Source organism: Bombus flavifrons, chromosome 4, assembly GCF_040668555.2.
Source record: "Bombus flavifrons isolate JBK064 chromosome 4, iyBomFlav1_principal, whole genome shotgun sequence".
Taxonomy (NCBI): Eukaryota; Metazoa; Arthropoda; class Insecta; order Hymenoptera; family Apidae; genus Bombus; species Bombus flavifrons.
Window position 1 is genome coordinate 12641807 of NC_138445.1, and position 22983 is coordinate 12664789.

General features: G+C 48.6%; 1 protein-coding gene across 2 annotated transcripts in view; it reads left to right on the forward strand.

Moving 5' to 3' along the window:
• The window catches only part of vn (membrane-bound neuregulin protein vein), a 198524-nt gene that overhangs the window by 113208 nt on the left and 62333 nt on the right, over positions 1 to 22983 (forward strand). The window lies entirely within an intron of this gene.

Sequence of the window (22983 nt, forward strand, 5' to 3'; positions counted from 1 at the left end):
GTACAGCTTCTAATATCGTTGCCAAGAATACTACTCGCGTGTGACATCGATTTCTGCCCGCCTCCGTCGTAGTCGCGTGCCTCCGGGCAATCGATCGTAACGACATAATCGCCATTATTACGCTCGATTTCTTTTATTACTACCGTCGTGGCTCGGTTTCCTCTAGAATCCGCGGCTGGAGAATAAAAAAGGCCTCTTAATCGTTTCGCTTGAACCGCCTCCAAAATATTTATTCGCCTTGTCCACAAGAAGCCGCGATCTTCGACCAACGATCTCCACCTTCTCGTGTTCTATTTTCTTTCTCGCTTGCGAGCAATCCGCGAAATCGTGACGAAAGATCGAGGGAAGAAACGACGAGGGTGGTGTCGCCGTTCGCAGGCCGATAACGCGAGTTTCGTGTGGCGAACACGTGCCGAGCTTGTTAAAGCGATTGGCGGTTTGTAAATCTCTCGCGTGGCCGTGTGGCTCTGCGAGCGGTTACCACGGCCCTGGGAACCGTAATAATTTCAGACGGCCTTTCGGCCGGATTTACTATCCACGGAGGAACGATTATAGCGAGTGAGCCGGCCGGCCCTCTTCTCTGATGACTCAACTGTTGGCAAGACTCTCGTTTCGCTGATGCCGGTGCTGCTTCTGCCGCTGTTACTCTTTAAAGATGATGTATTCGTGTGGCAGTCGAGCTGGCCGCGTGTGCGTGCAGCTTCTTGCCGGTCCGACGCGAGCATATTGTAATGGAAACCGTCAGCTTCTTTTTCCTTTGCCCGTCAAAGTCTACGGTTTCAAACTTTTCTCCCGAGCCGCTTGCGTCGCTCTTCATTTTTCCCCGTCCTTTCCTCGTAATAACGCTTAAGCAACGCGTCTCTCCTTTCTGCGACTATCTCTCGCAACTATGCGATATTGTAAACTGTTTTCTTGCGAGTTGCTTCGAAAGCTCTCGGAGAAGGCTCTGCTTTTCAACAATGTTCCAGGCGAGAAGAAAGTGAATCGCGACATATTTTTGCTTTCGCTCTCGAAAACGCGACGAGAGGATTCGCAGGGTGAGTTTAATGGCCGTTTGTAATTAGTCGGTGGGAACGCTTTACCGGGAACGCGAGAATGCCAGCGAATCGATAGGAAAGTGGCACTTGCCGCGATTGCTCCGCGACGACACGCCCGTCACCGTTTTTATAGGAATTTTAATGAACACTCGTAAGTAATTAGAGACCGAAGAAATGGATTTTTCATATTTTGCGTATGATGAAAGGGTTCGACGAAGCGCGATGCGTGACGGAAAAAAAATAGCTGGAAAACACGTCGCACAAAGATCACGTGGTATACTGTACGGGCGAAATTTTTGTTGCAGAATTTCTTACGAGCTTCAAGTAATTAATTAATCGACAGACCACGCGTGAAAGAATGTTCTCAATTAGATCCCCGGTCGTTTACGTTGCGTTGGTCAAGACAGCTGTACTCGCGTATCGTTGATTTATGACTCGCGAGGGAAACTCATTCTCCTCGGTGGAATTATTAGCGGCCGACATTCGATACCGTTTTACGTCGCCCATCGATATTTTGAGTTTTATTACCTTTCGCGGATTAATCAACTGCCTGTCGCTAAAGTTTCAGCCATCGCTCGAAACTCTAATTTCCCGAATAGTCGCTTCGAAACGGAGAAACAGCTACGAAGGAAACGAGATGAAAATGTTTCGTACATCATTTATCGTATACGTTATTTCCTATATTTTCAGACCGTTCGATAGGTCGAGAACAAGCTGATATATGTATAATTGTATATTGATATAGAAACAAATTTGTCGACCGGGGAGTTTCGATCGCAAACTTGTGGCCAGTGTGAAACGCCATAAAAGAAAGATCTTACGGCGATCCTTCACCGGGTCTGTCATGAACGGGACTGGCGTACGCTCTGTCGTAATTTTCAATTACTGTCTACGACGCAGACCGGCCGAAGCCCGCTCATTCCGCTGGAAGCACGGGCCCTCGTCGTAAAATCGAACGTGCCCGGGGTTGGTCGCGTGTACGTGGAAGATTCACGAGCGTAAGATCGCCACACCGTCTCTTAACACGATCAACAGAGTTTCGATAGACAGAATGTCACCGTATCGAAGGTATCGCGCAGCCAGATGCAAGCAGAGAAGGATATCGAGATTGCACGAAACGAAAGTTCGCTTTGACCAGCGAGAAATTTTGATATCGTTCGTAATGGAATCTGTTTTTCCTTGCGTACCAGCCACGTTGTTCCCGATCGCGCTTCTTTGCAAAGGACAAGAAATTTCAGTCGGGGCGCCGATGGATTTCTATCGTACAAAAGGAGAGGGCAAAAAAGCGGCAAAGAGAAAACAGAGGGCGAGCGTTGAAAGGAGTCCCGACGTTGCCTCGCGACATTAATTTTCCACCAGCATTCAATTAACTTGAAAGCCCAGGACGCGGCTCAAAATTACGCGTCAATCGAATTAAGCAATAAACAAGATTCGTGGAAGCGGCGATGCTTGAACTCGCGTACCGCGCGAGACCACCGAACGTTGCTTTCAGAAAGCAAAGGGAACCAGACATTCTCAAAAGAATTCAGTCCTTTCGAGTAATCGGTTGAACAGAATTTCTATCAGAGGAAAATAGAGTTTATTTGACAGTCCGCTGATGACTTTCTAATTTCCTTAAAAGCTAACGAGAAGCTCTGCCGTGTCTTTGTTTAAATTCGCGTTAGGCGACTACCGAGTAGAAAGAAAGGACAGTGGCACGTGCCTGCGAGACGCTGATTAATATTCACCGCGAGAATCTCGACATCGAAATTAATTTAACCGGGCGTTCGGCGTCGATATGACGAACGAGTGGCGGAAAACCGAGTCCGATATCCAGGCACCGGTGAATTAATATTAACAATTAATCAAGGCAAGACGAATACGCGTGCTTCTCGTTGAAGTTTGATCAATGCCGACGGTTGCAGCTGGCAATTATTCCGAAATTATCACGTTCGTACGTTGTCGTTACGTACAACCGTGTTCCTGGGCGTTTATTATCCGGCCGGCAGTAGTTATCTCGCTAATTTGTCATCCGTAAGTACCGGAGGGGTGAGCCGGCTGACAAAAGTGCACCGTCGCGTAAGAGCCCTTATCGAGAGTGCTTCCGCGCGACGTTCTTTGCGCCCCCTCGCCCGTAAATTAAATGGGTAAATGTTATAATTACGAGCCGTGCGCTTCGCGCCTTACGCCTTGCGCTTCGTGCCGCTCAAAGAATCGGAGTCGCGCAGCCTGCATTTCGCAAACACGTTAATCCCGTGAATCTTCTCTTCCTTTCTCTTGCCGGCTCTTCCGTATTACCTTCAGTGCCGTGTTTTTTGAAGCACGTAACTCTCTTTGCCATTTAATTATATCGCAATGGGAACGATCGCGAAGCAAATCAGGAGGCTTTCGAGCCTTAGGTATCCCGTTTTCAAACGAAGGTCTTTCATTTACTCATCGCCGGTGTATTGCTATCGAATTTCCATCGATCCGGTGGACACTACGCTAGGGAGCGTTATCTGACGCGGCAAGCTATTAGGTGATTGCAGGTATACAAAACGTATTTCAACTCTACGTTTTCCGAACGTCTACCTTGGAACGTTGGCCAGCTTTGAACTACGTCCGATCAAACCGCCGTTCCTGCGCCTCGTCCATGAGAGAAAATTTAATAGAAAGATATATCTCGTAATTTTCCCCGTTGCGTTGCTCGGGACCAGACTGCGGAAGCGACACGAGGAATCGAAAGAACGCGGAAACTGGAGGTAGTTTTCAGGAGAAACGAGCCGTTATCTATCGCTGAATATCGTGGAAATTTCGACGACGATGTTGAGAACATTCGAATATTATGCTAGGGTAATCGCAAAAGTACGATAACTTGATCATAAAGGCGAGACATAAACGATATTAGACCGCGAGACAAGTCCGTGACCGCTAGCTTTACGACTCGTCTCGACTTATCGAACCGACGACCGTGCCGTTTTCGTGACCATTCAGAGTAGCGTGATTCCATATCCTATAAATCCATTTATGACTATTCGATTCCATTATTTAATATTCGATTTCGTTATTTATCAATGCAGCCAATTTTCGGAACTTCGCAGCACTTAAATCGAACCGCGTGATTATCCGGTGAAGCAAAGCGTAATTCGTTCTGGATATAATCCAGTAACGAAGCAACGCCGGTCGGCAACTGGTATTAAGTCATCCTATAACAAATGCGGCCATCGGTTTTACGTACACCAGCTGAAAATAAAAAAAGATCGATCAATAACGAATTTTCCTACTATCTTTATCATTTCATGTCTTTCTTTTTTTAGTAAGTTTTATCTCCAATTTCATAGAAATCCGATAGTAACGAGACTCGTATCGTCTTAAACTTAATTGTTAGAAGAAGCACACAACTCGTGGGATGATCCAATAGAAGAAGCACGAGAGGAAATTTATACGGTATAATTTGCTCGCTGTAAAAACGGACACCGCCAAAAGATCGTAGTCGCGAGTAAATCGTTGTGTAACGGAACTGCGTTTCGTTCGAGGGGCGTACGAATGCACGCTCGAGTTTCTACCGTTTTCCACTCACAAATCTCTCCGACGACCATTGAACGTGCCTCTTACCTCCGAAACGGAACCACCCCCGGAAGGTCTTAACCCAGTGCAAACGGCAAGTGGCGTTCGTTGCTCGTTACACCGAAACCGTTCGTACTCGTCTCTCTCCGCTTGTACGTGCTACTCGAGCAGGAAAGATTGCCACCAATAAAATGTTAATAGGTTAACGAGTAACAACCGGATCCTCTCGGGGACTCTGCAAACAGACCGCGTTATTGCTGAGCGGAAGCTCCCTCTTCTCTCTCTCTCTCTCTCTCTCTCTCTCTCTCTCTCTCAGACTGCCTCTCTTTCTCTCTTTATCTCCCTGTGTGTTGCGCTGTTTCACCTTCGCCTTGTGAACTCATCGCTAATGAAAATTAATAAATCAGCGGAAACCGCACCCCATGAATCGCTTCGGCTAGACACGAGAGCCCTTTTTCGCGTGCTGATTGAATACGAAATTACTGGAAGGGAATTTGAGTAATTTGCGCGGCATTGCTCGTGATTTTCGCTTTGGAAGGACGAAATAGCCAGACTCTGACACTTTCTGCTGCACGATGACTCGTTCGTGGTCGACAATGGAAATCAAAGTTGCGCTTACACGTTGCATAGTATCCAAGGACCGAGTTTTTTCCACCGTAACGAATTTTGTTGATATTTAAATCCGATAAAAATGTATCGAAACAAACGCGTCTCTCGCGCGAAACTACAAAGCTTTATGAAGCAGAGAGATTGTACTATGTTCTAACTCGCGTGAATTTATATACATCCGAATGAATAATGGGCCAGGAACGACGTGGCACTTTCCGGCCTCGTACTAATTATTTTCACGACCTATCGATTATTCTTTTGTTAGTCCGTTAGGAGCGATACGCCCCGCGGCTTTTTGTTCTTTGGCTCTATCGATTAGATGCCGAACGTGTTTCTGGTGACCGTGTTGAAAAAAAATCTGTTACGCGAAAGCTCGTGTCGACGTTAACTACGAAGGGCCGAAATTTCCGTTCAATAGAAACGTCGCGGTCACTTTCGACCACTTACGTTCCACTCTGTAAACGAATTGAAAACCTATCCGAACGCTTCAAACGATACCTAGTTTTAATGCCTAAACCTCGGCAAGTGACACGCGCTTTACGAAATACGCTTCTCGATTACTCTTTGTAGTCTCCGTCCAGACTGATCGTGACGTGAACTGTGTTCGTAGTCGAAGCTTGGAAACGGGCGCCGGTTCCTCTTCGCGAGGCTCGCGGCATCAATATTTATGCGCAAACAAACGGGACATCGATGCACAAACGTTCCTGATCCAATAAACACGAAAATGGAAATGCTAGCCAGGTTGGGTTCTTGTCATCTACGATCGGTATAATATCTCATAGAGCATCGAAAAGCGAATCGGATAGGAAATATTTAGGAGGATTTGCTGGTTGAAACAGAGTGTTATCCTTCTGTTCGAATGGATAGGCTGCCGAAGAGATTTGTGGCGTTCAGACGCGAAACACGGTCGTATCAAGCACGTCTGACCATGCACGGGCCTCTTCTACTTGTCGATTCTCATCACAGCGGCGAAGGAAGGCGCTCGAGTTGGAAGAAGTCCTTTGATTCCTCGGTTTCTTACGTTGTAATTTTCTAGTCCAACGAGGAATCAACGTCTTTCTCTTCGAATGTTCTAAACGTCGCGACAGCGGAAATAAAAAGAGTTGAAAAGTTTCGCCGAAGTCTGTTATTCCATAAGAGTGGCACGAGAGTGATAAATTTTATCGCGAGACGGTTGAGAAAGAATCCAAAGCCTGCTACAGACTCGAAGGCGAGTAGCTGGCGTAGTCCCCAGTAAACAAAGCGGCAAAGTCAACAGGATTTTTAACAAGCAATTTAGAGTTCACGCGGGGGCCATTATCACGATGACGCGGGGATCTTTATGCACGTCGCGCTTCGTTGCGAACACTTTTCATCGGCGAGATCCTCGGAAGCGAGCGCCAGTCATGAAGTTTATCAGTTCGCCTGGAGTCAAGTTGCTTCTCTTTCGTCTCAAAGCCTCCGATCTCGTTCCCGATCTCTGTCGCTTACGTGGTCGCCGATAAAAAAATCAACCGACAACTGCGTTTGCATACGCGGCCAAACTATCTCGCATTTCTGTCGATAAATATACTTTCTGGCCACGGAGTTTAGCCCGGATCAGCAGCCAGCCAGGTCGAATGCAGATTTACGCAAAATAGGATTCGTTCGGCCTAGCTCTCCGTCGAAACAGAGACCATCCCGTACCGTCGTTGGTTTTCAATTTCGATTAAGTCTGCGGGCTGAACGAAAAACTTGCAGCTACCGACCGCTATTAAAACTGCCGACTTTTATAATAATGAAAAAGAAATTGCAGTCTCGTTGACCCTTTGTTATCGAGCGCATCAATTTTACAGCGCGCGATTTCGTTTCTCGCAGACGCGTCGGCCGTTCGCTTTTATTCGGAACAGCGGGCGAAAGAATGGTGCACGAGGTACGGCGTGCGAGCTTCCCAGGCTTAAAAGCTCGGCCGTTCGAGCCGGCTTTTCAAGCAGTATCTCAGCTTTACGGTTCTCGATTCCAGAAACGCATACGAATACGGCCGGGCCGTGTGTATAATTTACCAGAGGCCGGACGAGCTCGCGAAGGATGGACAGAGTTATTCGGGTGTGCGCCGTCGCTTATTCTCCGACTTCTCGAACTGCACGGGATTTTCATTGAAATACCGCCAACGCCATGGACCAGCTTCGAAACCAGCGTCTGTTTTCACGGCTGGCAAGCGCCGGGTTTCGCCACGGTCGCATAATCGACCGCTCTCTTTATCTTCTCGTGATTGAAACTCTTCCCTCGTATATAAATTTCCACCTCCTCCCGTTTTACGTTCCAACACCTGTCTGTTTCTCCAGATGACGGAACGATTATTTTCGTTAAGCTTCCAGTTTCGGTTCGTCCCGGTCGAATTCGGTATACGTTTTTTCTTTTTTTTTTCTTTTTTTTACGACCAACAATAAAACAAACGTTCTACATTTACCAGTTGACGAAACGTTTAGAGAGCGATAGGCGGATGAAAAAAAACGGGGGGCGATCAAACGTACAACGCGATTCGCCGAGCCGCATGGCAGCGGTTACTTTTAAGCCGAAGCTCGTGGACCGTGGAAAATTCATCCGCAAATCCTATTAAAAAGGTCTCGAGCACGTTGCATTGAAAATTGCTCGAAATTCGTCACATTCTGTCAGTAACGAGTCTTCCCGTAATTCGTCAAAGCGAACTGCCACGGATAGATACTTTGTCCTTCCCTTTACCATTTCCCTTATACGTCGCATAATCGTTATCCACGACTCGAGGTGTTAATATTCACGGTTACGGTTATTAATATCAGCGCTAACTGGAGCGGTAATGGTAGCAGCGTACGCGCGGTATTATCGCTATATTCTTACTACTAATGCTGTTGCTGTTGACACAACATGTGTACGAGCATAATGTGTAATAATTAATACACCTGCATATACCTACATATCTGTAGGTTACCTGTTCATCCTCGTATGCTTCAACGCGCGATCGTTCGGAAAGCTATTTCTCTGAATGTCAGGTACCGTAACGCCCGTGGAAAATTTAATTCCAGATCAGATTACCATTTTAAAATGGGACGTCCTGTGTCGATCGTAGCTATGGTTATAGGTCTCTCATGGAAACGTTGGATATCGCTACATTTGAAGTTCGAAGAACCGTGTTGCAGATTTTTTCTTCCCTTTGCAACATTATCTATCTATTATCTCGTTGGACAAACCAACGACGCTACCGTTTCGTCAGTTGTCAATTTTAACTCAGCATCCTGTTCCTCTAAGACGTCAATGGTCTTTAGACAATCGTCTTACTGGTCTCGAATCTTCAATGTTGTCGATCCCTTTTGCCGAATATGCTCTTTCGCTGACTCCTATACCGACAAAATTGATCTTTTCGCGGGAAATGGTAGCACCTTAAGAAGCTCGCTGTACGATATTCTACTTGAGAACGATGTTTAGCTTCCCTGCGCTAAGCTGGTCTGGTCCATTGCATGCTTAACTTTCGTTTGTCTTCTATTACGTTTCTTTTGTCTTTATTGTTGCCCGCTTATTCTGTATCGTTTTCTTTCCTTTTTCTTAGGACTTGGTATTCTCTACGCGATATTCTCGCATTAAATTGGTACTTGACCCGTATAAGAAATAAATTCGATGGAATCGTACGATGGTGCGACTGCGAGATCGTCGAAGACGCGAAACTCAGCTCTATGGACGATCGAGACAAGCGAGCTCTCTATCGAAACGAGTATCGTTACAGATAAAAGTTCTCGTGGCCTTGGTCGGCGGCAATACAAGAAAGGAATGAATCGCGTATTCTGCCAATTTTACGCGTACGCGCGAAATAAAACGGCAAACTTTCCCTCCCTTGTTCCTCCTCTTTTCTGCTTGCGAGCTTTTGCCCACGACAAGTGACAGGTAACTTTTAAACGAGCCCAGAATGTGAGTGCAGTAAAAATACTCGCGAAAGGTAGCACAAGCGCGACGAACAAACGGCAACTCGCGCTGCCTATTATTTCGCGAATCTCGGCTTTCCCTCGGTGTCCGCGGCCGTCTCTTTGTGCACACGCACGAAATTTTCTCTCGGCGAAAACCTTCCCGTTCTCGGGAAAAAAGTTACTGAAACGTCGCGTAGGGATCGCGGAGTATCCAGTGCTCAAATGTTATTAAAGTTCCTTCTACTTTGATGTTTCATTTCGAGAAGAAAATTTACGTTGTTACGAAACAAGCAGGTAGTTGTCGAAAATTTGTGAAAAACTCGAATCGATTAGTACGCAAGTGTAACGAGGCTGGACGCAAAAATGTAGAAAGAAAATGTTCGCGCCTAGTTACACGCAGAGTGTTAACTAAAAGGGAATTTCCGACGAAATCAGCGTAGAACCAAGCAGTCTGGAAATGAGGCGGTTCGGGGTCCCGTGGGGCATTTTTGGAAATCGGAAAATAGGGCACCGCGCGCGTGCCGCGATAAGAAGACTCGAGGCATTATCTACGTAAGCAGTAGACAGAAATAGCTGGCAAAATCTGCGAAATCCTATCATGCCGGTGCGGTAGTTATTAATTTAATGCTTGAAGAGCGCGGGTGCCGCAGGGAGGCGAAGTGAAATTCGTAATGAACACGGAAAGCTCGCCGGGGCGGCGGAGATTAATATATCTTGATCGTTAAGTATTAACGTGAGAAACGGACTTGCCGGGTTATTTCGGATTATTTGCGCGTATAAATTCGAGGCTTTGCTCCCTCTCTCTCTCTCTCTCTCTGTCTCTGTCTCTCTCTCTCTCTCTCTCTCTCTTCGCTCCATTCCTCTTCCACGCACAGCTATTTGCAGGAACTTGTTACATCGTTAACGGACAGTCGGTCGTCAAGAAGTTCTCGTTGATCCGACAAACTCGCCGGAACTTGGAAGCAGATGCTCCGGACCTTTGAAAGTGTTTCACGATCCACGGTTGCGATCGATCGCAAAATTCACTCTCCCTCTCGCTTTCCGAACCCCTCGTTCGTCCGTATAAAATATTTCTAGTCAAGGTTCGGTCGGAACGTAGTCGATTCGCTTTGAAGTTGGATAACGAGGACAGTAGAGGGGACCGTAGCGGACAGGGTGGCCTGACACGGTCGAAAGGTTGATTTAAGGAATTTCCCGGAAGCGACGGAACAGCAGGCGCTCCCACGAAGTTTGCCCGGTCGAGTTCGAAATTCCCGGTAAGCCGGGTGGATTCGCGGTACCATTCATTAAAAAAATTCTTCTCCCACAGGAGGTACTTTAAGGGCGACTCTTTTGGCTAGCGTCTGGCCGGTCACTGCCAGAGGATTACTGCGGTTGAAAAAGCGCGGAACAATCGCGTGTGGGAGAACGGAAAATCGTGGGCGGAAGGGAAAGAGAGAAAAAAATATCGCAGCCACTGAGTCGAGCGAACTGGCAAAGGAAAAAGAACGAACCGCCCTCACCGACGTTGCTGCCAGGAGGAACGAAATTAACGACTAAACGAGCGGGCTGCTCGCGCTCGCTGCATCTCCGCTACCGGATGAAACAAACGTACTTTCGGGGATAACTGTGACCGACCGACAAGCTTCTGGTAACTTTGGTCGTGTCCTGGACCACAGCCAAACACGATTAAGTCGCCGCCCTCTTCCTTCCAGGGAACAAAAAGGAAGAACAGGGGTTGAGACGTTGGAAAGGGGCCGATACCTGAGACATCTGCAAGGTGTTTCTTCCATTCCCGGTGGCATAGCGCAACGGTAACTCCACCGCTCCCTTTACCCATCTGTTTCGTTGCAATTGCGACGCCGGTTGGATGTTGTCCAATGACAGTGGCATATCGGCCAGTTTATCCTGTCGAAACCCTCCACGTGGAAAACGAGGTTGGACTGCGAACGCGGTGAGAGTAAAGGCCGAACGAGAGCACCCGTCGCTGTCGGAGGATCGAAGCGGGGCGAAGGGCTGCGAGGGGAAAATCAACTGGCGATTTTCCACGGTTGATCCACAACGGTTCGGGGTTAACTTACTGCGGTACCCTTCGGCTCGAATCAAATATTTATAGATTCCTTGGAGGGGAAAATGTATCGGCTGACCGATCGTTCGAGCGTGCCGGAAATGCGCGGGGCAACCTTCGACCGCCTCGACTAATCCCTAGAAACGAGGGCGAAACCTAGCTTCGTTCCGGTGCAATTAACCCTTCGCATCGTTGGAATATTTATGAAAGGGCGTCTGGAAACTTTGCCCGTTTTCTGCCCCTAAAACAGAGGACTTACGGTTTTTCTTGCAGCTGCTCCACGAGGCTCCGAGTCGAATCTTCCATTTGCGAAGGGACTTGGAAATTACGCCGTGAAAACCAGCCAATCGTCCTCTCAACGGTATTAGTAGTTCACGAGAAAGCAACGAGGTGGAAACAAAAGCAAAGAGAAATGGAGGAACGCTTTCGGCCGCCGTTACTGCAAGGAATATACAATCTGCTCTCGGCAATTAGTAACGATTAATTAAGAATATTCGTGGCGTTCCGCTCGCGCGGGTTTCTTCCTTTAAAGACCCCGACGCTCATAATGGAACCTGCATGAAATTTTGGTACGGAGGAGAGGGCCGTCGACGTTCGCCGTGGAAGCATCAGGGCCGCTCACGTGGCGCGGAAAGAGAAGGATCCCAGACTGCGTCAAGAGAGTCACGGGGCCGAATGGGAGGTCGGTGCCTTTGTGCACGGCAAATTAATAATTAATTAAAACTGATGGGCATCCGTGGCCAAAGCTTGGACGCGGAGCTTCTCCAAACGCGCGCTTGGCGATGGTTCGTTGTGTTGCAAAAAAGGTTCAACCCATCCATAAGGCGAACTACCATTTTTAGTCGCGACCCTTGCTTTGTGGTAATTTGTTCCATTACATGAAAGCCGTGGAAAAGGACACGGCATTCGCGAATTAATCGTTAATTAGAAAAGCGAAATAAATACGTCGTGTTCCCGTCGTACACGCGGTCGTGTCCCGCCGCTATTTTTATTCGTTTTTCCTCCTCGTCGTAATTGGTTTGCGACGCCATCTCATTCGTCACCGAAAATCGATAATCGTTCCTCTTTTCGATCGTGGCGAACGGAGCATGGGTACGTTGTAACTTTGTGGAAATTCGGAAATGCGTTTACGCGACGGAGAAATACGACCGCGGAATCGAACGTACAGCGTTGGAAGTTTCGTTGGTTCGCAACGAACAGGCTCTCGTTCGGAAAAATCGATTGTTCCGGCCGGAGACGAGAGGGCACGACCTTGCACGCTCGAGAAAATCCAGCCAGACGCGGCAGACTCGCGAATCAAATTACCAAGCCGTCGGCCAACTGTAACGCGTTAGTTTATAATTTAACAATTTCGCTGGGACGGTGCGGTCGTCGCCAACGATCCCAATGAACGCGAACGACGACGTGGTTCGTTATACCCGAATCTCTTTCACGCCTCTTCGACCCCGAGCTTTTGTACTTTATTCCGTTTTAAAAGCCTCTTTTCCCAACTTTCAACAACTTTTCTGCTATTACTCGGTCAGCCTGCGCGTAATCCTTTTACGAATTTCTGCCACGATATCCACCCCCGCTCCCTCGTAGAGGAAGAAAGAAAGTAGTCGGCCGTGGAGAAGACGGACAGTCTGAAAGGCACGGCGAAAGCCGCGAGGATATAAATTTACCACGGGCTAAGGTTCTTACTCACGCATTTCTAAGCGATGTTTCGGTAGCCGGCCGCACCCCGTGCCCAGACTCTCAACTACGATCCTCCCTCTGCCTCGTTTTTCGCGCGCGTGTCCGTATTTATTTAGATTCGCGACAAGGTCCAGCATCTCCGTTCTCCGTGGATGACTCACAGCCGGGCACGTCGGACGAGAGAAGAGCGGAGAGAACGCGCGAGGAAGGCGGAGGTGCGAGAGAGGAAAACCAAGACTCCGAGAAGAGACTCTCATCCGCGGAGAGAAGAGCGAGCAAGACGAGACACGATGCTCTTGCCAACACTCTGCTTAGATTTAAATCGGTCTGTCCGAACTGCGTACTCTCTCTCTCTCTCTCTCCCTCTCTCTTTCTTTCTCTTCGTTCTAACCATTGATTCGCTAGAAATATCTTGACGAGTCGCGGATGAACGCGAAGGAAACCTGCCCTCTGCAAACTTTACGAAACTATTAAAAGATTCCACGAAGAGAAGGTAGACAACAGAAGTTGCTTTCGATAACTTCTCGAGAGGATCGATTACTCTCCTAGGCATTAAATAAAGGATAAAAGAATGCGGGACTGAGCAACATTTTCTAAAATTATTGATGCCGTCAAGCAAACGGAAAAAGGGCTTAGAGGGTTCTCGCGCCGTATAAAAAGCAAACCTCACGAAAGATCAATTGGCGAAAGATCGAATCGAAGGGTAGGTACAAAAGCTGTTTTTGTCGTGGAGGGATTCGAGGGCGATGCAACAACTTTGATGACGGAGCCAGCTACAAAAACTGCCTGCCGACCTAATATCTCTATCTCGCATCAGGAAATTTCGATGGAATTAACGTGGCCGGAGATGAGAATACGCGATCTCGCACTCTTTCATCTGCTCTATCCGAGAGGACGTTGCAGGAAGGGAACAGGGACAAAGAGTAATCGCCGTAGTCGTAAGATTAGACCGAAAGGTCACGAAACTAAATTTCGCGATGAAAAAGGGCAGTCGGCCCGACCAAGATCACCCTCCTGTCGGGGCAAAGAAGCGGAAGTGGTCGCGAACGGTAACTTTTGCGAAGTGGAAAGCTGGACGAGGCGGAAGTCGAACGCAGTCTCGAAAGGGAAGAAAACGAGGAAAGCCAGAGAGGAAAAAGGAAGGTAAGAGAAATGCGAGCGAAGAGGAACGGAGAGTTAAGGTGACTCTTGACGAATCAGGGCGTAACCCGCAATATACAGGGTGTTCCCGAAATCGTGCTGCACCTGGAAAAGAAATGATTGCTCGCGTAAAAGTAAGTGGAAAGTATAGAATACAATTTTTCCACGTGGAGCACCGTTTTCGAGAAAATCGTGTTTGAACATTCGTTAAGTACAGGCGCACTCAACTAGCTCGTGATCTACTTAATTTACCCAATTTGTCTAGCTACCGTTACTGTGCGATATATTGTAGCATAGCAGATAAAATATGTGAAATGTAGAGCGTGGCATGAGAATATGATCTGTGAAATGGATTTGGGATATTTGGTGTGGGATGATGGATATTAAACGTTGGATATAAGATATCGAGAGTGTGGAAAGACGGAGAGTGATTATCGAGCCTAATATGCCATTTTTGAAGTATTATATATGGAAAGTAGAGTATTGCTTGTGAGAGACACGGCGTAGAACGTGTGATTGCAAGATAAAGGAGAATGGATAGAATATATAAGATTTGAGCTGTATGCTCCAAACGTAAATAACGACACGTGTTAACACGAGGTATGTCGTTTCAAGTTGCACAATGATTTCGAAAACACCCTGTATAGATGCAGACGAAGAAGACTTTTGCACCGAAAGAGGCTGTGAGAGCGGCTCGATGGTTAGGCGAGATTAGAGGCGCGGGCAGGCGAATACGAGCGGGCGCTCGAAAGCTCTAGAGGACTTCACCGTCGTAGGCCACTTCATCCTCGCCAAGAACTATACCAGATTCTTCGGCTTCTTTTCTTCGCGACCGCCCAAACAGCCAACCGCCGGACTTTCGAGCCAAGACCTTTGTTCCGATATCTGTGCCATCGACTGCAGATTCGTTTGACCTTTTTCCAGGATATCGAACGGTTCGCGTACGTAGCTCACGATCCTGCGTCTACCAGCTGATCCTTCTCGATACGATCGACGATCGTGCGAGAATCTCCACGACTCGTTATCGCATGAAACTCATCGCGCTGGAATTGAAAAAAGATACTAGCGACTCGTTTCGATTTGACGCGAAACAAAGGAAAAACGATCTAAGCCGAGGTTGGAAAAGCGAGAGGAGCGGATCACGTAAGCGAGCTACGAGCTGAGAAGAGGGTGGTGCAGAAACGACGAGCGATTAATATGAAAACAAGCGGAATAATATCGCAGTTTGTTTTCTGGTCGAACGAGACGCAAAGGGCGAACAGCAATAACGCGATCCCAAGGCGCTTTGATCGAACTGAAACGAGAGATCGTAACAACGAGGATGCAGAGTGAAAAGGTGGCTGAAAAATGCATAGAAAGGGTGAAACGGTAATGGGACGAGCCGCATAAAACGTTGCTTGCACGAAACATTTACCTTCAAAGAGACGAACGTTATGATTCCTGGCGAAGAGAATGAACGATCGCGTTGTCGAAGTCGCGAGAAACGGAATTGCAAATTAAAGCGAACAACTGCGGGCTAATGCAACGCGGGATCAGTTGCGAAACGCAACGGGATATTATTGAAAGAGACGAATATCGAGTGGTGAGAAAAACGAATGCCGCGAGCCCAGCCAATGATTGGATTAAAATAAAACAAGCGTCTTTGCAGCGATGCTTTATTTCTACGTTTGTTTAACGCGCCGGATAAATCAGCGACCGCGACACCAGACTAAACTGTTTTACATAAATGACACGCTCTATTCGTCTCGCTTCCATAATTTATCGTGTCGACGGTGGGATATTATTTTCGATGTCCAAATCGTCGAGAAACAGATCGACGCAATGCGACGCAACGCGACGCGACGCGACGCGACGGTCGCACCGGTGTGGAACGTTTTGCGAACGTTTCACAGCTTGTGGTCGAAAAACCAGATGGTGATGAGACGAAAAAGTCGGTGTAACATCGGGGGTGAAAAATAACGAAAGAATAAGGCTGGTAAGCCAGCACGCGAGGAGCACCAGTTCTTTCACCAGTCAAGGCATTAAGCTCTTCTCCTTTCCTTACACCCCGCGCCTTCGTTCCTGTCGCGACTCTGAATGGTGGCGCAGCAGTGGCATTGATGGGTCACAGTATTTATAACCAAGCGAGCGTGCGAACGCCATGGCTTTTGACTACCTGCGCTTAGACGGAGGAAGCTCCGCTTTCTGATATTTCGTCCGCGCCGCAGAGACTCGCGCTTTCAACCGAGTGTCCGCTCGGAAAAACGACGGACGCCATAAATCCGGCCAGTTTTCCGTAGTACGACCCTTCTTTGTCCGAAAAAGGTATTCATCTCGTCACGGAGGCTTCTTCGAAAAGCTGGAATCTTTGGAAAATTTCTTCGAGGAGTCGTTGGAAGGTGAATTTACCGATAACGGTATTTACGCGAGCGAATCAGCCACGAGTAAAATTTGCGCCACTCGAGTCGTGACGTGGAAAGTTTGAAACAATGCGGGATATACCTTGAGCCTTCCGAAACAAGAGAAGGCAAGAGAGAGAGAGAGAGAGAGTCGATCATCGGAATGTTTTATCGCGGGTTCACAAACGCCGTGAAACTCGAAATCGAAATTTCGTCCCACGTGGGAAGCGGAATTCCGCGTGATATGCTCGGGAAAATCCGTGCGGCTTAACGAGCTGCCACGACGAGAGTTGGAATCCCGATGGGAACGGATCCGGACTATTTCTCAGGAACAGTCCACCGGGAGCCCGCGGCGTCGGAGTTTTCCTTCTGTTCGAGAATTCAACCTGGCCTTCCGGACCTCGTAGATGTTCACTGATCGCTGCAACTCGCCGGAATTACGGCATCGTTAACGCGCGCCGCTCGTTTCGCGTTAATGTTCCCCGCTGGATTAAAATTACAACTAACGATAGGAGGTGGAAATCGAATCGACTCGAATTACTTTCGCGAGTTTCCGCGCGCCTGCAACGAGACGTTACGTCTTTGGGAAAAAGGCCTTTCGTCCGAGGTTCCTTCGAACGCGAATCGAATTCGATGGAAATATGAGGGAAACGGAGAGAAAACTGCATGAGGAAGGAAACGCGGGACGATCGAAACGCGAAAACGCGCTTGGCTATGAACTGAAAACTACGGCACTGAACTGTCCCGACTAAAATTAGAAAGTACGCTCAGAGTCTCGTCGGTGACTACCGAGAAGCGTCGCGTTGTCTGGCCATCGTTATTCGTATCTCGCTAACGTAACTGATTCGTTAAATCAGCCGCGGTGACTTCCAGACAACATACCGACGTAATTCGATACCGCGTCGCCTGACGAAAGTCTACCGAAATTGCTCGGTTCGAGCGACGATCGTCACCGGACTACGTCACAAGGCTACGTCACCGAGCCGAAAGGAATTCGCGTCGACCATAAGTCAGACGCGCGCGTCCCACCGATCGTGTCCCGTTTCTCTACGTTTCGCTGGCTCCAGACCGAATCTTTCGCGATTCTCGCATTCCTCCAACTTCTCCCCTCGTCTTTCTCTCTTATTTTTTCTCTGGTTCTTACCCTGCCCTTTCCACCTGCTCCTCTGTCACCTATCAAAAGCACGATCTTCGTAGTTTCTACTTCCTCTTTCATAGGGTGCTTTAGAAGGACCGAATGGCAGTGCGCGGTGTTGCTCGAAGCACTCGTGAAAGCACGCGTCTGCAACTTGCTGATTTCAGCTTACGGTCGACTCGTTCGCCGTCGAATCTCAGCTACGCGTCTCGATTCGCGAGAGCGAGCCAAGCAAAAAAAGAGCCAGGATAGAATAGGACCTGGACGAACCGATAACAGGAAAGAAAGCCTTATCGAGCGTCCTTGAAAGGTTGTTCGCGCCGATGTCCACGGTACAAAACGCGCGAGTCTCGCAGCCGATTCTCGATACAATCGCGCTCGGAAGAATTTCATGGAACAACGGTGGCGCGGGAAAACGGGTGGACGTGGTCGAAGTTGAGCGAAGAAAAACGTCTATAGAAGACGGAAAGAGAGGAGCAGGCCGTACGGTTCAACCGACAGAAGCACTAACGCAGAGAGCCAGCCGGCCAAAAGAAAACCATTAACTGCTTCCACGGGATGGAAGAAAAACAGAAGGGCCAGAAGGAGAAGGGGCGAAGAAAGCAGCGCTTCCCTCTTTCTCCCTTTCGGCGTGTATCTCTTTTTCACCCCGTCGCTGTGCTCGTGCACGACATGCCGTTTCCATTACAAGACAGATAGTCCTCGCTCGCCATTCGCAGCGGCGTTCGCCATTAGGAATCCATTCTACATCGTTGGTCAATCGGATCGGTCGTATTCAAGGAATACTTCCGATCCTCCGATATCAGGAGTCTACTTTCAAAGCCGCGAGTTCGTCCACTATTCGTGCGAATGTCGTTTCAAACCGCGTTGCAGCTATCTAACGACGCGTTCTTTGCTGCATAGATTTGCGCGTGTATCGCAAATGTTCTTCCACGAAAAATCCGCGCCACTTCTTCGGCGGTAGATTTTCGATAGGAGGCAAGAAAAAACTCGAGAGGTCCCGGAAAAATTGGGACTGCGAAATCGCAGAGCGCGCGACTCCATTCTTATTCGCGAGAACGCTCAGGTGAGCAGAATTTCTTGACAAATTCTTCGCGTCACTTTTTCTCGTTCCGTCGCGACATCGCGTTCGAGTCTCTTTGGGCGAAGGTAACAAGGGATAAAAGAAGAAAGAGACAAGGAAAAGCGAAGGACAGACGAGGGAAATTAAGCGTAATACCCGCATGACGACGACCTCTCGACGAAACGACGCGAGCGAAAAGCCTGTCAGAGATTACTCTAGATTTAATTTCGAATAGAAAGTCGCTTTGTCATAGAAATTCCGTGTGGCTAATTGACTTTAGGATGCTCTCGGAACTATCAATTTCTACTTGCTGGCGATTAAACGCTACGTGTGTTTTTCAATTACGACCCAGCGAAAACGGGGAAAGAGCAGCGTTACAAGTACAAATAAGCGTGCCGCGCGGCTATTATCTCTAATGCAGGCCACGGGTTTACCAGCCGAAATAAGCCGCGGAAAACGGGCTATGCGTAATTCGTATTAATCGCGAGACAGAATGGGTCGGCCGAACGAGTTTTGATAACACGGCCAGCAGGGACATGGCAGAAGGGGATCTAGCGCGACAGTCTAAATCCGGTGGAACGTTAATAAACGAAAGGTGCACCGTGGGACGTGTCGCGGAAATGAATTTCTCTATGAGAGTCTGGCAATAATTGCGCTAGAGACGCTCGTAACATCGCGTGGTACGAGCGACGTCCAGCTTCGGTTTTATCGCGGCTCGTCGAGCGCGCTGGTAGTAGCCGTGAATTCTGCCCGGAAGTAGGCGAACGTAGAAACACACGGTCCATAGAAATAAAGAAATCGAAGCAAAAATAGCAAACGTTCGACGAGCGTGTATCCGATATCGAGGATCAACGATATCGAATTAACGTGCCGGCAAACGATCGCGTAACGACGGCGCGATCGCACTTGCTTTTGTTCGCGAGACGTAGGCGAGTACGTGGGCTGAACGACGATTTGACGAACGTTATTGCGCCGAGCGAGATTTACGAGCCAGCCGATGTGAATTGGGTCCCGTTCGTTACGCGATCAACGGGAAAATATGATGAGAAAAAGCGTCGGCGGAGGTGGAGTTAACACGTGGCTGGAACGAGGGATACTCGTGCAAAGTACAAGAAGCGTTATTTGGTGTTATAGTGATATAGGGATTGTAAGTCAGGATGAGGCGCGTTATTGAAACGTTAAGGGGAAGTTACGTATAGGTACTCGTAGCGCGTTCGTACTTATCTCGTGGAGTAAGGAGGGGCTGCATTCACTTAGGATGATCGTAAAATCCATTCTTAAGGCGGTTGGCCTGCTAAGCTTCCGAGTTACCGCCTAATCTCCACGCCTGTGACATCACCTTGCGGAATATCGGAGTACCCATAATCGAAAGCCTGCGACGTTTTTGAAAGTTATCCGAACCGGGTAACCGAGTTCCCGTTTGATGCAACGCAACGAACAGCTCCGCCGTAAGTTCCTTCCGATCTTTTAATTTCCGCGATCCATCTAATATTAACGTCTTCTGCGGCGACGCTATCGACGTGACGTATCGACGTGTTACGACTGAAAATCGATCTCCCAAGTTTCTCTCCGGTAATCAAGCAACTTTCCAACTTATTTCCCGGCTCTATCCCAGAAAAATCCTCGTTCGCCGAGAGTAATTAAAAGCAGAAAGGCTCCAGAGCGAAAGCGGGACTCGATGAAAAAGGTGTCCGGATGCGTCGACTCACGCTAGGCTATCTCCTCGCGCGGAAACTTTGCGAGGAAATTTCCGCAGACGGCCTTGAGTTCGGGAAGCGGCGTGGCGCGGCGTAGCTGGCGATTCGCCTGAGCCGGTCGTTACAAGATCCTCGTGGATCGATTCCCTTTGGAACGCGTCAAAGGGGTTCGCGGAGGGATGGCGGTGTGGCGGTACGACGGCCAGGGAGGAGGATCGGTAGGCTAACCGGCCGCAAAAACGTAACGAGATGAAAGAAGAGCGCGAAAGACGGACCGACTCATGAACGAGGTGGAATACATAAATAGAAATCTCGGTTTATCCCTCTCCATCGGCCCATGCTTCCAGCTCTCTCTCTTTCTTTCTTTCTCTCCGCCCGACCCTCTTCCTTCCCCCTATTTCGCTCCTTTTCTCTCATTCTCCGTCGGTCGAATTCTCCTGGAAGCTTCTTCTCTCTCACGGTGGCATATATACGCGTCTACTAACCGGAGAGTAGCGGTAGTCTAGACGGAGTGTCGATTTTTGCCGCGGCACCAAATTAGAAACCCTTCTCTGCTGGATCCATGGCGTGCGCGTGGTTCCACCGCCTCTCCGTCTGCTCCTCTCGCGCCACCATTCTCCGCCTCTCTTTTTTTCTCGTTCCCCGTGACCGTCGCACCAGACTTTCTCTCTCTCTCTTTCTCTCTTCTTCGTCCTTCCTTCCCCACTCGCCTGCTCTTCTTCTCTTCAGCCAACGTTTCTCTCGTTCACTGTGTATCTCCGTATCTCGTGAACGCTCGCATGCGAAATCGCTTAAAGGGGATGAACAGACGACAAGCCGTGTGGCCCTTAGCTCTCGCTCGCGCTCCACTCTCGTGCAAATATTTTCGCTACGACCTGTGCGGCTCCAGACCTTTCGGAGGCTGCCGCTTTTCGGTAATCGAAAAGAAGGGAGAGAAAAGGGTCGACAAACGATGCCAATGAAAATCTCATTTTCGGAACCGTCGGTCGTCATCTGGCACAAGAGTGGGTGTTGCGGAAAATGCTCGTCCTCCGAGGACGTTGCAATTGGAAAATTTCTAGTCGATCGATCTTTCGAATGTAAGATTGCCGATGGTAGGAAATAGAAAACGACGGGGAACAAGCTTACGGCGAAGCTTCGGCAAATTCAAGCTCCTGAATGCAAAACACCGCTGATCTTGTATTCATCCTCTGATATCGGCCGCGTGCATACATTTATGTAAACACGCGTACGGGGTGTACGAGAAGAAACCGTGGAACCAAGGCATCGCGTAAAAGGCGCATAAAGGTCGACCGTAAAGGAAAAAAGTTGAAGTTAATGCAGGGGCCGCGCAAATTGTGTTCGCCGCACTACTCTTCGCTTTCATTACCTTTAACTCCTCTCGGCCTTCCACCTGAGAGGGCAATTACCCCGTCCCTCGATCCGTTTCGGCGATCTCTCAATTCTTTCGTCACGCTTCGATCCGCCCCGAGAGCTGGCGAATTAAAACTTCCCGCTCCGCGAAATCTCGGTTGAACTCGCAGCAAAGAGCAAGCTTCTTTCTCTCTGGAAAGCGGTCGTTCTCGATGCGAAATTCCTCGATTCGATTCCTACGGTACATGGTAGATCGAATGGTGGATGGTGGAGCACGATCGCGACGCACAGATCGAAGAAGAACGTTCGTCGGATGAAATTGTGCGAGACAGGTTGTTAGCTGGGTGGAGTTTCGCTGAGGAGACAACATAGCGAAATTAATAACAGCGTAGACGGACCAGAGAAAACATCGATCTCGCCGCAATTAAGGGATTATTCTCCGGATGTTCACGGCGCAACGGGCACGGATATTGCGTTCGATCCAATTGCGATTTGCGCACGCGTTTCGTTAATCATCGCTGCAGTTGAAATGCTGGAATTAGTGGAAAGTGGCGCTGTCCATTTTATCCTATCTCGGTTTCAAAATTGCGCCAGCCAAGCTTGAAAACCAATTCGAAATGACAGCTCCTCTAAGCCATCGTGGCATTCGATCGACGAAGGATTATGGCGCCAGCGCGTGGCATTCGCGTCATTTAACCGCCAAAAAGCTTACCGGCTCTTTCTTTCTACTTCTCTTCGATTCACGTTTTCATCGAGATTCTTAAGAACGTGGTGTAGAATTACCAAGACGAAAATTATCGAAACGAAGAGGAAAAAGGCCGGTGTCTGACATGTTCGGCCAGAATCGAAGATCCACCCTTGAAATTCCGACTGCGAATTCCAGCCGACTGTGGATTTACGATCAAGCTCCTCTTCTCTTCGGTCCGTTAACTTTCCGAGTCCCAGTACGTGGACTCGCTAGATTGCGGCGTAATACAGGGCCATCGAGAAACTCCTCTGACAAGTGAAAGGAGACAAGGGACCATTCCAGAGTCGGTTGAATCGCTTCCAATTTAAGGAGCTATCTCAGGACGAACTCACGTTTTGCCTCGCGATCGGAAATGCCACGCTCCTCGCTGCTTGCCGGCGATCCGACCTTGCCAGCTTCTGCATTTCTATCTCAAGCCAACAACTGCCTGTTCTCGAATTTACCGGACTCCGTTGTCCCTGCTCTCTTGCTCCACTCTTTCGAATTTCCAACGCATCGACGTCTCGAGGCAACTGCAAACCAACATCGTTGGTCGAAGCGGAGTATTTGCAGTTTAGTAGTTTTCCTATTCGATATTCGTTCCCGAAGGAGCACGGATCGCGCGTAAAGTTGGCGGCAACGATTTTCCTAAGCGGCTTTCATACGTTTCGACGCGTAGCTTAGGAAATAATCTGGAATTCGAGA